Raw genomic sequence first — 12475 nt, 5'->3', positions numbered from 1 at the left:
GTCTCAAGCAGTGGGTGTGGGGGAGGACATAATAAAGGGAAGATTGCTGGGAGAAGGATGGAGAAAATTTCCGAGATGTGCCAGGCAAGAACAACTGAAGATCCCCTCTAATTTTAAGAGGTAAAGGATAAAGGTTTCTACAGCCAGGGCCAGGCAGACAGAGCAGGTATAACTGTCTTGGTTGTATACAATTGGATCATCACCATCATCATCATCATCATCAAGCCTTGTATTGATATGGGCCTGCAGGTTTGCAAGTGCTTTCACATATATGTACATATTTGATCATTGTAATAACTTATGTAGAAAGGACACTGGACCACCATGGTCTTTGCACGTCCAGCATCCACTCCTTCTTACCCTGGTAATACCTCTTTAATTTATCTGAAAACCATCTCTCACTTCAGGTGGGGTACACCCTCCCGGTGTGAGTACAGCCTCAGGCCCTGGCCCATCAGTTTATCCAGGAATAAGTACATGATCCAAGTCTGTCCAAAGAAACACAATTCTGGGACTTTAGTTGAGTCTATTAAGAAAGAGAAAGCTTTTGGGGCCACTAAGCTTGGACGATGAAGCCTGGAGCTGCTCAGGCCTTTGCTTGGTAATAGCTGCTCTGAGGGTAAAACTGACACTGAGGACTGCACAGCCAAAAGCTGGAGAAAAAGGAAGACTGAGTCTTGAGGACCTGGTTTAACCCCTTAGATTCATATCTGCAAGGGACTGTGCTACCTCTGGACATTTTTGTTTGAGCCAGATTGATCTGTGTTTCTGTTTTTGGCAAAGAGGTCTAGCTAATACACCTAGAGAGAAGAGATTAGTATCCACTTTTTACAGATTAGAAAACTGAGGCTCCGTACAGTATCCACTCAACTGTAATTTGGACTGTTCTGTTGTTGTCTCTGAATATGAAATTTCTAAAAAATTCTCAAAGCCAGTCAGCAGGGAAGATGGAAAGGAAAGGTTGGCAGGCTGTAGCTACAAAAAATGTTTAAGGGTCTCATTAAAAGGAAAGTGAAACGAGAAAGAAAAGAGCCATGCTTATGGCATTACAAGTCCTTTGGGAGAGTAGAAATGCTGAAGTTTACAAATGCACAAGAGGCAGCGGATAACTGCAGCTGAGTTTACTAAAGAAATAGCGTTTGAAAATAGACTGGAATTTAGCAATAGTGGGATACACATTGTCTGGGGGGAAAATCACTGCAAGTATCTACTCTAAATATTTTGTAAGTAGATAGATTCAATATATCAAAAATATATAAAAGTATCCTCCAATATCCAAATACAGTAGATATATCACATTATCTATCTATCTATCTATCTATCTATCTATCTATCTATCTATCTATCTAAATATCTCCAAACATAGCATTCATATACTAATGATTCTGATGGGTAAAGTTTGTGTATTAAAGTGGTAGTTCTCAGGACTTCCCTGGTGGTCCAGTGGTTAAGACTCCATGCTTCCACTGCAGGGGGCACAGGTTCCATCCCTGGTTGAGGGACTAAGATCCCACATGCTGTGTGGCCCAAAAAACATAAACAAACAAACAAAGTGGTGGTTCTCAAAGTGCCATCCCTGGACCAGCAGCATTAACACCACCTAGGAAGTTCTTAGGCCTTAGCCCAGACCTACTGAATCATAACTCTAGGGTGGGGCTCAGCAATATATATTCTAACAAATCCTCCAGGCAATTCAGATGCATGCTAAAGCCTAAGAACCCTGTAATAAGGATACCTGAATATGTATATGTCTGCGTGTGTGTTTTGTGCAACTTTTTTTCAATGTTTATCAACATCCTCTATAGTCATAGCGCCAGTGGCACTCAGAGTGGTTTGGAATGTGACTGGTCTATTTTCCACTTCTATCTTAGTTATAATTTGTGTGGTAGGTAGAATTCTGAAGATACACAACCCTCCCCACCACTGCCACCACCCCCATGGTCAAGATTCCCATATCCTATTTACATAATCAGATGTTAGTTTAGGTACTGCTGTGAAGGGATGCTGCAGATGTAATTAAAGTCCCAAATCGTAAGCCTTAGTGGGGGGAGGTTATCCATGTGGGCTTGACTCCATCAGGTGAGCCCTTTAAGAGCAGAGAGCTTTCTCTCGTTGGTGGCTAAGGAAAGAATCAGAGAGATTTGAAGTATATGAAGGGTTCAACATGCCACTGCTAACTCTGAAGGTGTAAGGTACCACATGAGAAGAAATGTGAGCAGCCTCTAGAAGCTGAGAGTTCTCAGGCTGACAGCCAGCAAGGAAACTGAGACCTCAGTCCTACAACCACAAGTAACTGAATTCTTCTGACAACTCCAATGAGCTTGGAAGCAAATTTCTCTTCAGAGCCTGCCAATGAGGACTCAGTTTGACCAATACCTTGATTTTAGCCTTGTTACACCTTAAATAGAAAACCAGTCATGCTATGTTAGATTTCTGATCTCTAGAACTGTGAACTAATAAATGGGTGTTGTTTTAAGTCTCTAAGTTTGTGATAATTTATATGCAGCAATTGGAAATGAATACCACATGAAAGAGAACATGGCAGCTGGAATACGGGACTCAAGCATTTGGAGTTGCACAGGATCTAATCATTTGGAAATGCATGAATAAGATCCTTAAAGTGGGAGCGAATGGAAAGAGCATCTGGGGAAAAATTCAGCTTATTGAAGAAGAAAAAGCACATTGGAAGAAAGAAGAAACCTGGCCGACATACAATTAGGAGAAATGAAGGAAGTCATTGAAAACCAACGTGAAGACAGATGATTCCATGAAAGGTGATGGAAAGCGGAAGAGACCCATGCTGCTGAGTGGTAGGGAATTGCCTGGCAAAATTATTACTTAGAAGCATGTTTACACAGAATTTCATAACTCAAAGGCATTGCAGAGACCATACAATATAATTCTCCATTTTTTTAGATGAAGATTTAGAGACTAAATCATGAAGGATACATGGACTGAGCAAGGTTACAGAGCTGATTAATTTCTGAGGTAAAATCAGAACTTGCATCTCCTGATGCCTCTTTTTATTCTGCAGAACTCTTTCAGCATTGGAGTCAGCCCTTCCCTAAGGCAGAGGAATAGCTTGTATAACCACTGAGAAGAGAGCAGACACTTACACAAAACAGCTGGACTGTTGGTACCCCAGGCTCGGGGCATGAATCCAAGCCCAGATATGATGACTTTTGCTCCTTAGCCATCTACAAAGCCAAATGAAATTAGTACGCAGGGCATGCTCTTCCAGAGAGCCTCAAACCTGATTAACAGGTTAGAAACTAGAGCCTGTGGAGCAAGATAGATGATATTGGGATGCTTATGCCCAGCAAAAAAAGGACCGAGGATGCCCAAATGGTGGGGACAGAGAGATATCTGTGAGGTGCCCGAACTGATGTGCCCTTCCTAGCACAGGCACACATGAGGTACAGTCCCGCTAAGGTGCTTCTCCTCTATGTGTTTCTATTTATTAAATAAATGATGGTTTATTTATTAACCTCATAACCACTGTCCTTCCCCCAAGAAACTAAGCGGAATATTCGCCCCTGCAAAAGATCCTTTTGCTCACATTGGAAGAGAAGTTACCCACGGGCTGGTATCTGTTTCCATGGAAACCAAAAATAAATATTGATACTGCGTTAATGGTCTGTGTCTCACTTAAGCTCCATTAAACCTCGAGCACTTGCAAGAAAACAGCCCATTGATGGCCCAGCTGAGGGAGAAGGAAGAGGCTTTATAAAAAGCAACCGTGTGGAAGGCACATGGGGTGCAAGCAGGATTTTGGAGCACTTCTCAACCAGGAAGCTCTCCTGCCAAGGAGACCTACTTACGTGCACTCCAAATTGCCAGTTAAGATGCTGGTCCCTGCCTGAATGGATCTGTGTGAACCTGTCCTGTTTATAAAGAATAGTTGTGTGTTTTGGAAAGCTTATCTGTAGACAACAACATTTTCCAGGAACGCACATGCCCAAAGCACAGCGAACAAATGAACTGAGCATCCCAATTAGAATATTTCTTTCTCTGCTGCTTTTCCCAAAGCAATTCAAGCTCAGACACTGAGGTCAGTATAGTTGCCTTTTATATTTATAATACTGCTTTTAGGAGCAAAGTATTTGATTTATTGCACGAAGGTATTTTACAGCTTTAAGCACTGCTGCTCCCTGGAATAAGGAACATCACAGCCTGCTTAATTTACACGAGGGATGTTAGGACAATTTAATGGCATGTAAACATTTTATAAGGCAAGTTCAAATTGTAGGCCATATTTAATATACTTTAGCAAAATGGACCACAAATGGATTCTAGTTCTTATTTATTGGCCCAGCCTTTCTTATGGCATCAAAAGTGAATCGAGTTTTAAAAGGTGTTAAGAGGTTTCAGTACAGTTTGTGACACTGAGCACAATCGGTGAGTCTGCATAACACAAGCAGCACGTGAATTAATTCCAGAACTAGGAAAACCATGAGCCCCCGAGTCAGACTTTATCATACGGCTTCTGGGGTTTAGTCAATAGAAGCTCCTGGGCCCTCAGCCCCTAGCAGAGCTCAAAGCCCAAAGAGCTGCTGGGATGAATATTGAGAAAGAACACAGTCCAGAGAGTGTGGTTTCTTGTCATGAACACCACCCCATGGGAAAAGCCCTTAGTAGCAAAATGGAGATTTAGGGGGTATCGTGGAGCTAGCTCTAAGGGTTCTAGTTTACGATGAGTGTGCAAATAATGTGTGATAAACTTCTAAAGTCTCTGAGAAGCGGGTCTATTATTTTTGCCTTCCTAGAATCTCTCTAGGAAACACCCTTCACCTCCTACCTCTTTCCAGAGCCCACATACTAATGCGGGCTGCTGATGATATCGGCCAGGGCTCTTGGCCTTCCCCAGTCAATATAAATTGACTAGAGGCCAGACAAGAAATTCAGGCAAGGCTTTACTGGGGCTGCTGATGCAGCAATGGGGAGCGAAAACAAGTAACAGTTTCCCTTGCTTGCTCCCCGACGTGGGGACAAGCTGGTTCCTTATATGGGGTGAGGGTAGGGCTCAGGTTGGAGGGGTGTCTTAGGCATTTTGCCCACCCCTCTGGTGGTGTTGAGTGCAGGGGGCATGCGCAGCACCCTGTTTTTGTTCCTGACACTCTGTTTTTTCCCGCCTCTTCAGAACTGGCAGTTGGGTTTTTTGGTCTTTTTCTCTCTTTCTGTCTATAACATGCCCCAACTGCACATGCATGCAGTTTTTTTTTTTTTTTTTTTTTTTTTTTGCGGTACATGGGCCTCTCACTGTTATGGCCTCTCCCGTTGTGGAGCACAGGCTCCGGACGCGCAGGCTCAGCGGCCATGGCTCACGGGCCCAGCTGCTCCGCGGCATGTGGGATCTTTCCGGACCGGGGCACGAACCCATGTTCCCTGCATCGGCAGGCGGACTCTCAACCACTGAGCCACCAGGGAAGCCCCGCATGCAGTTATTTTTACTCCCATATAGTTTCTTTTTAATTTGTAGCTCGAGGTGACATTTGTCCAGGTGCAAGCATTGCAGCACTGCAGCAAAGGGTCCCAGGTCCCAGCCTGCCTCACTGCCATCACATGCCCCTGACTCCAGAGCTGGGTGAGGACCAGAGTGAGCAGGCTAACAGTTCAGGGATGGCCTGTGACCAGTGCTAGGTCAGTGAAAGCCCTCTGCAGACAGTGACTCTAGTTTTGGGGGAGGATGCCTGGAGCTGTCAGCAACCATTTGCCCCCTCCTGGAGGACGAGCCCAAGAATGAAGCCAGCTCTCAGAGGACAGGGCCAAGAGGTCTATCACCCAGGACCCTGTTCAGTATCTGGACCCCATGATGTTGCCCTTACCTTTCCTCCTCGTCTCTGAGTTCTGTGAGCTAGTAAATCCCATCTTTGACTTTTAAAAGCTGTGTTTAATCGGGTCATGTCAGCTCTCATGCAGAGTATGAGAACGCTCCCACAGCTTGCAGTGGGGAGAAAGGATGGGCCAGCCAGCTTCCATGTCCTTTGGGTTTGAGTAAGTGAGAAGGGCCTTATTCTAAGAGAGGCTACATAGCCCCCCAGATTCCTGAGATGTTTCTGGGGGGCTCCCTGAGAAAGAAGTCAGTGTCCTTTTCCCTCTCACAGCAGATAGCTTGGGGTCCATTTCCAGCTCCCTTCTCCTTACCTTTTTCTTGATTCTGTTTCTAGCTCAGACACTGATCATGAGTGAATCTGTTAGTCTTTCTGGGCTCTATTGTCTTGGCTATGGGAAACATGATACCAACGAATATCTACTTTCATTTTTTTCCAAAACCCTTTGGTACCTAAATTTCATAACCCTGTGAAAGAGGTCATCTTATTGCTATTTTACAGACACAGAGAGATGCAGCAAGTCTCCAAAAGGCACATCACTGATAGGTGGTGAAGCTGATTCTGGAGCCCCACTCTTTGCTTCTCAGCCCTGACTGACCTATTCCACTAACTGGTCGACCTGGCCCCTACTTTCTGGTCATCCCTGCCTCCCCCTTCCTTTACATCCCTTCTGACAACCTCATGTGTTAGACATCATCCTCTCTGTTTTACAGGTGTGGCCACGGAAGCAGAGAAAGTGAACTGCCCAGGCCCTTAACATCAGGATTTATACCCTGGTCTTTCTAGACAACAAAATTCATTCTGTCTACTTCATCATTGCTGGGGAGGTAGATGGGTTGACATGACAAAGTCCGCTTACTTTATAATTCTGCCTTAGCTGGCCATGCATTCAACATTCAACAAATAGTTTTGAAGTGTCTTCTGTGGGTCACATAGATAGAAACAAGACAGATGTGGGGAAGACAGACAGTAAGTAAATAATTATGATGCATCATGCTAATTTGTGATGGAAAATGGTGAGACACTATAGGAGCAAAGAACATTGTCAAAGGTGTGCACAGGAAAGGGCACCGTCAAGGAGGTCAGGAGAGGCCAACCAGAGGAAGCGCTATTTAAGGTAAGACTTAAAGGATTGTGCTGCTTCCGATCTAATAAAAGGGTTCTACAGGCCCCTCCATATGTATATTTTCTTTCCTGGATTAGTTTTAAAAGTCAAAATAACATTTCACACATAGCCTTTCCAAACCCTTTGATGTGTGGTTGCAAAGGGCCCTGCTTAGGGGGACTGCTCTGGGCTGGACCATATTTCATCCAAAACAGGGATTCAAAATGGGAGACCATTACCAGTCATGTAATTAACGCTGCTGAAGACATACTGCTTATGAAAAGGAAAATGCTAGTGCTGATTATGAAATTTACGAGGTGCTTACATCTAGTGGATTGGAGTGAATTATCTAGTTCCACCGATGCTCTGACCCATTTAAAATGAGAACAGAAGAGGGCAATCTGTTTGCCTCTCAACACCCTCAGAGAAGGTAAAAGGGGTAATTTATATCTGTGTATCTGGCCATTTATTCAGTCTAGAATTAGATAATGAGTCAGTATTTACATCTGTAAGCTTCTCCCAGGCAGATGAGATGTACAGGGGAAAGCAGAATGGTTTTCACACATGTCTTCTTTCTGGGCACCTCTGCCCCAGAAGAAAATTCCTTTTGCTCTAGAGGAGGCTGTTTGATGTGGGATGTGTGTGCACAGGGGTGGGGAGGACTGTGATTTCTCATTCTGTGCCTTACTCTTTCCCATCCTCAGCACATTCTCTTTTGGTGTGAAAAGATATTGGAGGTGAGGGACAGGGGCTCGTTCTGAGGTTCCCACTATGAAGTCACCCCAAACAGACTTCCTAGGGTCCTGGGGTTTATGAGGCTGGCGTGCTTTTGTCATTTACGGCTGTGTCTGCAATTCCCTCCAGGATCCATAGTCAATAAATTGTATGCAGCATATTCACTGACTCTGCAATTATAACAGTCTGTTGCATAACCAAATCCCTCTGCATTCCAAATTTAAAAAGCAGCCTCCAAGTCTTGATGCCCACTTTGTTTACTAAAAAATAAAATAAAATTTTAGAAAACACCTAAAAACCAAGTTCCACCTAAAGAAATTGGGAAAATTTTTCCTCAAGTGCTGTTAGCTAAGGGCAAGTTTTCATTCTGTCTAAGCAAAGAGTTTCACTAAAGCAATGGTTCTCAACAGGGCCTGACTTTGGTAACCTGGGAAACATCTGCAGTGTCTGGAGACATTGCTGATGGTTACTAATGGGGGAATGCTAGTGGCATCTAGTGAGTATAGGTTAGGGATGTTGATAAACATCCTACAATGCACAGAACAGTCACCGCCCTGAAAAAGAATTATCTGGTCCAAACTTTGAAAGTGCTGAGGTTAAGAAACCCTGCATTGAAGGCATTTGGATTCTACTGGAGCCAAAGTTGGCCAAATGAACAATACTTCCAAAGAATTCATAACACTTTAATATAGTGCTAGGGACCATACCTGTCAGAAGGGAGATACAACACAACAAGGACTATGGGACATCAGGGCAGAGAAACGTCATGGCGAGTTTGGGATGACTTGCTGAGAGATGGTCCCTGCATGTCCTGCTTAGAAAAGCACTGGTGAGCTCTGAAGACCATTTTTCTGGGGCAGAGGGAACAGAGACCAGAATGCAATGACCCGAATGTCATGAAGAATTGAACATGAAGATTAGTATTTTGTCAGGACTTAAAAAACAGTATATTTATGTTTTGGTATATGGTTTGTTCATCTAATTGATATATCTTATTTATTATAGCATAAATAAAACAGCAGCTAACATGTATTGAGCACTAACATGTACCGAGTCAGAAATTGTGGTGAGCCCTTCACACAGAGTCCTCACCTAAATGTGATTTATCGTTCCATTTTACAGACGAGGAACCTGAGACAGGGAGATTGCAGTGACAGGTCAAAATCACATGGATTCTAAATGCTAGTTCTAAACCAGGTTTGTCGGTAGGAAAGCCCAGGTTCTTAACGACTGTCTTATACTGCCTTCCTAGAAATAAAACTTCTTTGTGTAGAACCAGAACAAGCAGGGTGAAGGCTCTATATTTTTGCTTATGCATAGGTACCTGCTACACAGACTGGGCTATTACATTCACAGGCATTAAGTGCCTCTATAAAGAGGAGAGTAAGAAGCTGTTGCAACCACAAGAAGCTTCTCCCAGACCAAAGAGAAACTTACCTAGATGTTGCAGAGAGCTAACTCTCCACCCATTCCTTAAGTCTCATAAAGCCTCTCCCATTAAATCACTGGAATTTAGGGGTCCATCTAAGAATGAATTTTTTATAACATTCTTTTTTTAAATTTCTTTAAAGTTTTTCTAGTTTTTAAAAAAATTTATTTATTTGGTTGCACTGGGTCTTAGTTGGGGCAAGTGGGATCCTTAGTTGAGGCTCCAGACTTCCTTAGTTGCAACACGTGGGCTTCTTAGTTGAGGCAGGCAGGCTCCTTAGTTGTGGCATGCGAACTCTCAGTTGTGGCATGCATGTCGGATCTGGTTCCCTGACCAGGGATTGAACCCAGGCACCCTGCATTGGGAGGGTTATCCCCTGCGCCACCAGGGAAGTCCCTATAACATTCTTTGAACTAGTATCAGCTACACAGATATGAACACTAGGTCATCCTCAGGGTGATACCAGGACAAATTTAAACAAAAATAAAAAGTATAGCAAGAGGACCAGCAATATCTAAAAGTTGAACAAGATCAAAATTCAAAGTAATCTGAAGTTGGCCATAGCATTTGTTATAGAGTGAACATGTACTAGTGTTTTTCCATTTAATCCACCCAACGGTCCTAGAGCGTAGTGGGGATGACTCTCATTTTACAGATGAAGAAATGGAGATAAAGGTAGGTTAAGAGAATGGTTCTCAGCCACAGGTAGGGACAGAAAGGAGCCAGGATGCAAGACCTCTGACCCGAAATTAATTGGACTTTCCCCTATAGTCCAATTAATTAGACTTTCCCCTATAGTCCCTCAGTTGTGTAGATATCTCTTAATTCAATCCATCAAAAGTAACTGGGCCACTGTTTCCAGTTCTATGGGATCAGATTTAGACATAAAGAAAATTAGAACTGAAAGAAAATATGACCCATGATCAGGAATATGGATCCTGGAGTTCACTGGACATGGATTTAAACTCTGCCCCCACGACCTTCTAGCTATGAGGAAGAGTTGCCACACTGCAAGTCATGTCAACCCTCTGGGTCTTTGTCTCTTCAGCTGTAAATTAAACAAAAATAATAATATCACTCCACAAGATTGTTGCAAGTATGAAATTAGGTGACGGCGATGTATGCAAAATAGTTTGTACTATGCCTAATTAAGAGCAAGATTTCATTAAATGACAGTTATGGTATTTTTATTATTATAAATTATTATTATACATTTTTCACCATAAACATTTTGTCTAGAGGTTGAATACTCAAATAAACCACAGGAACTAGGTATGAAACATAAATGTGAGGACTGGGGCAAACAGAAAGTGCATGCCCTGTCTAAAAGAATTAAAGTAATAATAATAACAACAATAATAATAAAGGTTTCTAGGCACACACAATATATTTGTGGGTTGTGTGGTCCACAAGCCATCAGTTTATAACTGATATTCAAATACAATCCCCGCTGTAATTATGAGAAAAGAAAGGTCCGATGGAAGGAAGAGAATTATGGTGGAATCATCCCTACCACTTCATCACATCCTTCTGCTGCCCTCTCAGAAATTTATGAAATCTTAGATATTTATTTATATTTCTTCTTTAAAACCAAAGCAGGGGAAATCCATATAATTAACCCAGAAAAACAGGCAGAGTGGGTGGTAAGAGGAAGAATCATAAAAAATTAAGTATCAGAGTGTGGTGGAAAACGTTCTCCAGCTCCTGCAGCTGCAACTGGAACGTGGTACGGTAGCGGCACTGCTTTCTTGCTATGATCTGTGGCCCCTCAGTGGCCAGGGGGGCCAGCTCCTCCTGCTACTGCGGGGGCTCAAGATCACCACTGTCGCCCTCATGGTTCTTGTCCAAGGGGCTGGGCCTGGCCTCATCAAGGTAGTCTGCTGCTGCCGCTGTTGCCTCTCTGGGCTCAGGTTTGGACTGTGCATCCTCCTCCTCCTCTCCTCCAGTTACAACCTCTGAGGTCAAGCCATGTGGCTGACAGGGTTGTGGTGCTCTGGTCTGGTGTCAGGCCTGAGCTTCTGAGGTGGGAGAGCCGATTTCAAGACATTGGACCACCAGAGACCTCTGGACCCCACGTGATATCAATCAACGAGAGCTCTCCCAGAGATCTCTGTCTCAACGCTAAGACCCAGCTCCATTCAACGAGAAGCAAGCTCCAGTGCTAGATGCCCCATGCCAAACAACTTGCAAGACAGGAACACAACCCCACCCATTAGCAGAGAGGCTGCCTAAAATCATAATAAGTTCACAGACACCCCAAAACACACCACCAGACACGGCCCTTCCCACCAGAAAGATAAGATATCAGCCCCACCCACCAGAACACAGGCACCAGTCCCCTCCACCAGGCAGCCTACACAAGCCACTGAACCAACCTCACCCACTGGTGCAGACACCAAAAACAATGGGAAATATGAACCTGCAGCCCGCAAAAAGGAGACCCCAAACACAGTAAGTTAAGCAAACTGAGAAGACAGAGAAATATGCAGCAGATGAAGAAGGTAAAAACCCACCAGACCAAACAAATGAAGAGGAAATAGGCAGTCTACCTGAAAAAGAATTCAGAGTAATGATAGTAAAGGTGTTACAAAATCTTGGAAATAGAATGGAGAAAATTCAAGAAACGTTTAACAAGGACCTAGAAGAACTAAAGAGCAAACAAACAGTGATGAACAACACAATACATGAAATTAAAAATTCTCTAGAAGGAATCAATAGCAGAGTAACTGAGACAGAAGAACAGATACGTGACCTGGAAGAGAAAAGAGCCGAAATCACTACTACAGAGCAGAATAAAGAAAAAAGAATGAGAAGGATTGAGGACAGTCTCAGAGACTTCTAGGACAACATTAAATGCACCAACATTCAAATTATAGGGGTCCCAGAAGAAGAAGAGAAAATGAAAGGATCTGAGAAAATATCTGAAGAGATTATAGTTGAAAATTTCCCTAACATGGGAAAGGAAATAGTCAATCAAGTTCAGGAAGTGCAGAGAGTCCCATACAGGATAAATCGAAGCAGAAACATGCCAAGACACATATTAATCAAGCTATCAAAAATTAAATACAAACAAAAAATATTAAAAGCAGCAGGGGAAAAGCAACAAATAACATACAAGGGAATCCCCGTAAGGTTAACAGTTAACCTTACAGCAGAAACGCTGCAAGCCAGAAGGGAGTGGCAGGACATATTTAAAGTGATGAAAGGGAAAAACCTACAACCAAGATTACTCTACCCAGCAAGGATCTCATTCAAATTCGATAGAGAAGTTAAAACATTTACAGACAAGCAAAAGCTAAGAGAATTCAGCACCAACGAACCAGCTTTACAACAAATGCAAAAGGAACTTCTCTAGGCAGGAAACACAAGAGAAGG

The sequence above is a fragment of the Hyperoodon ampullatus genome, assembly GCF_949752795.1.
Source record: "Hyperoodon ampullatus genome assembly, chromosome: 18".
Lineage (NCBI taxonomy): Eukaryota > Metazoa > Chordata > Mammalia > Artiodactyla > Ziphiidae > Hyperoodon > Hyperoodon ampullatus.
The sequence above is the reverse complement of the archived record's forward strand: the minus strand, read 5'-3'. Positions refer to the sequence as shown.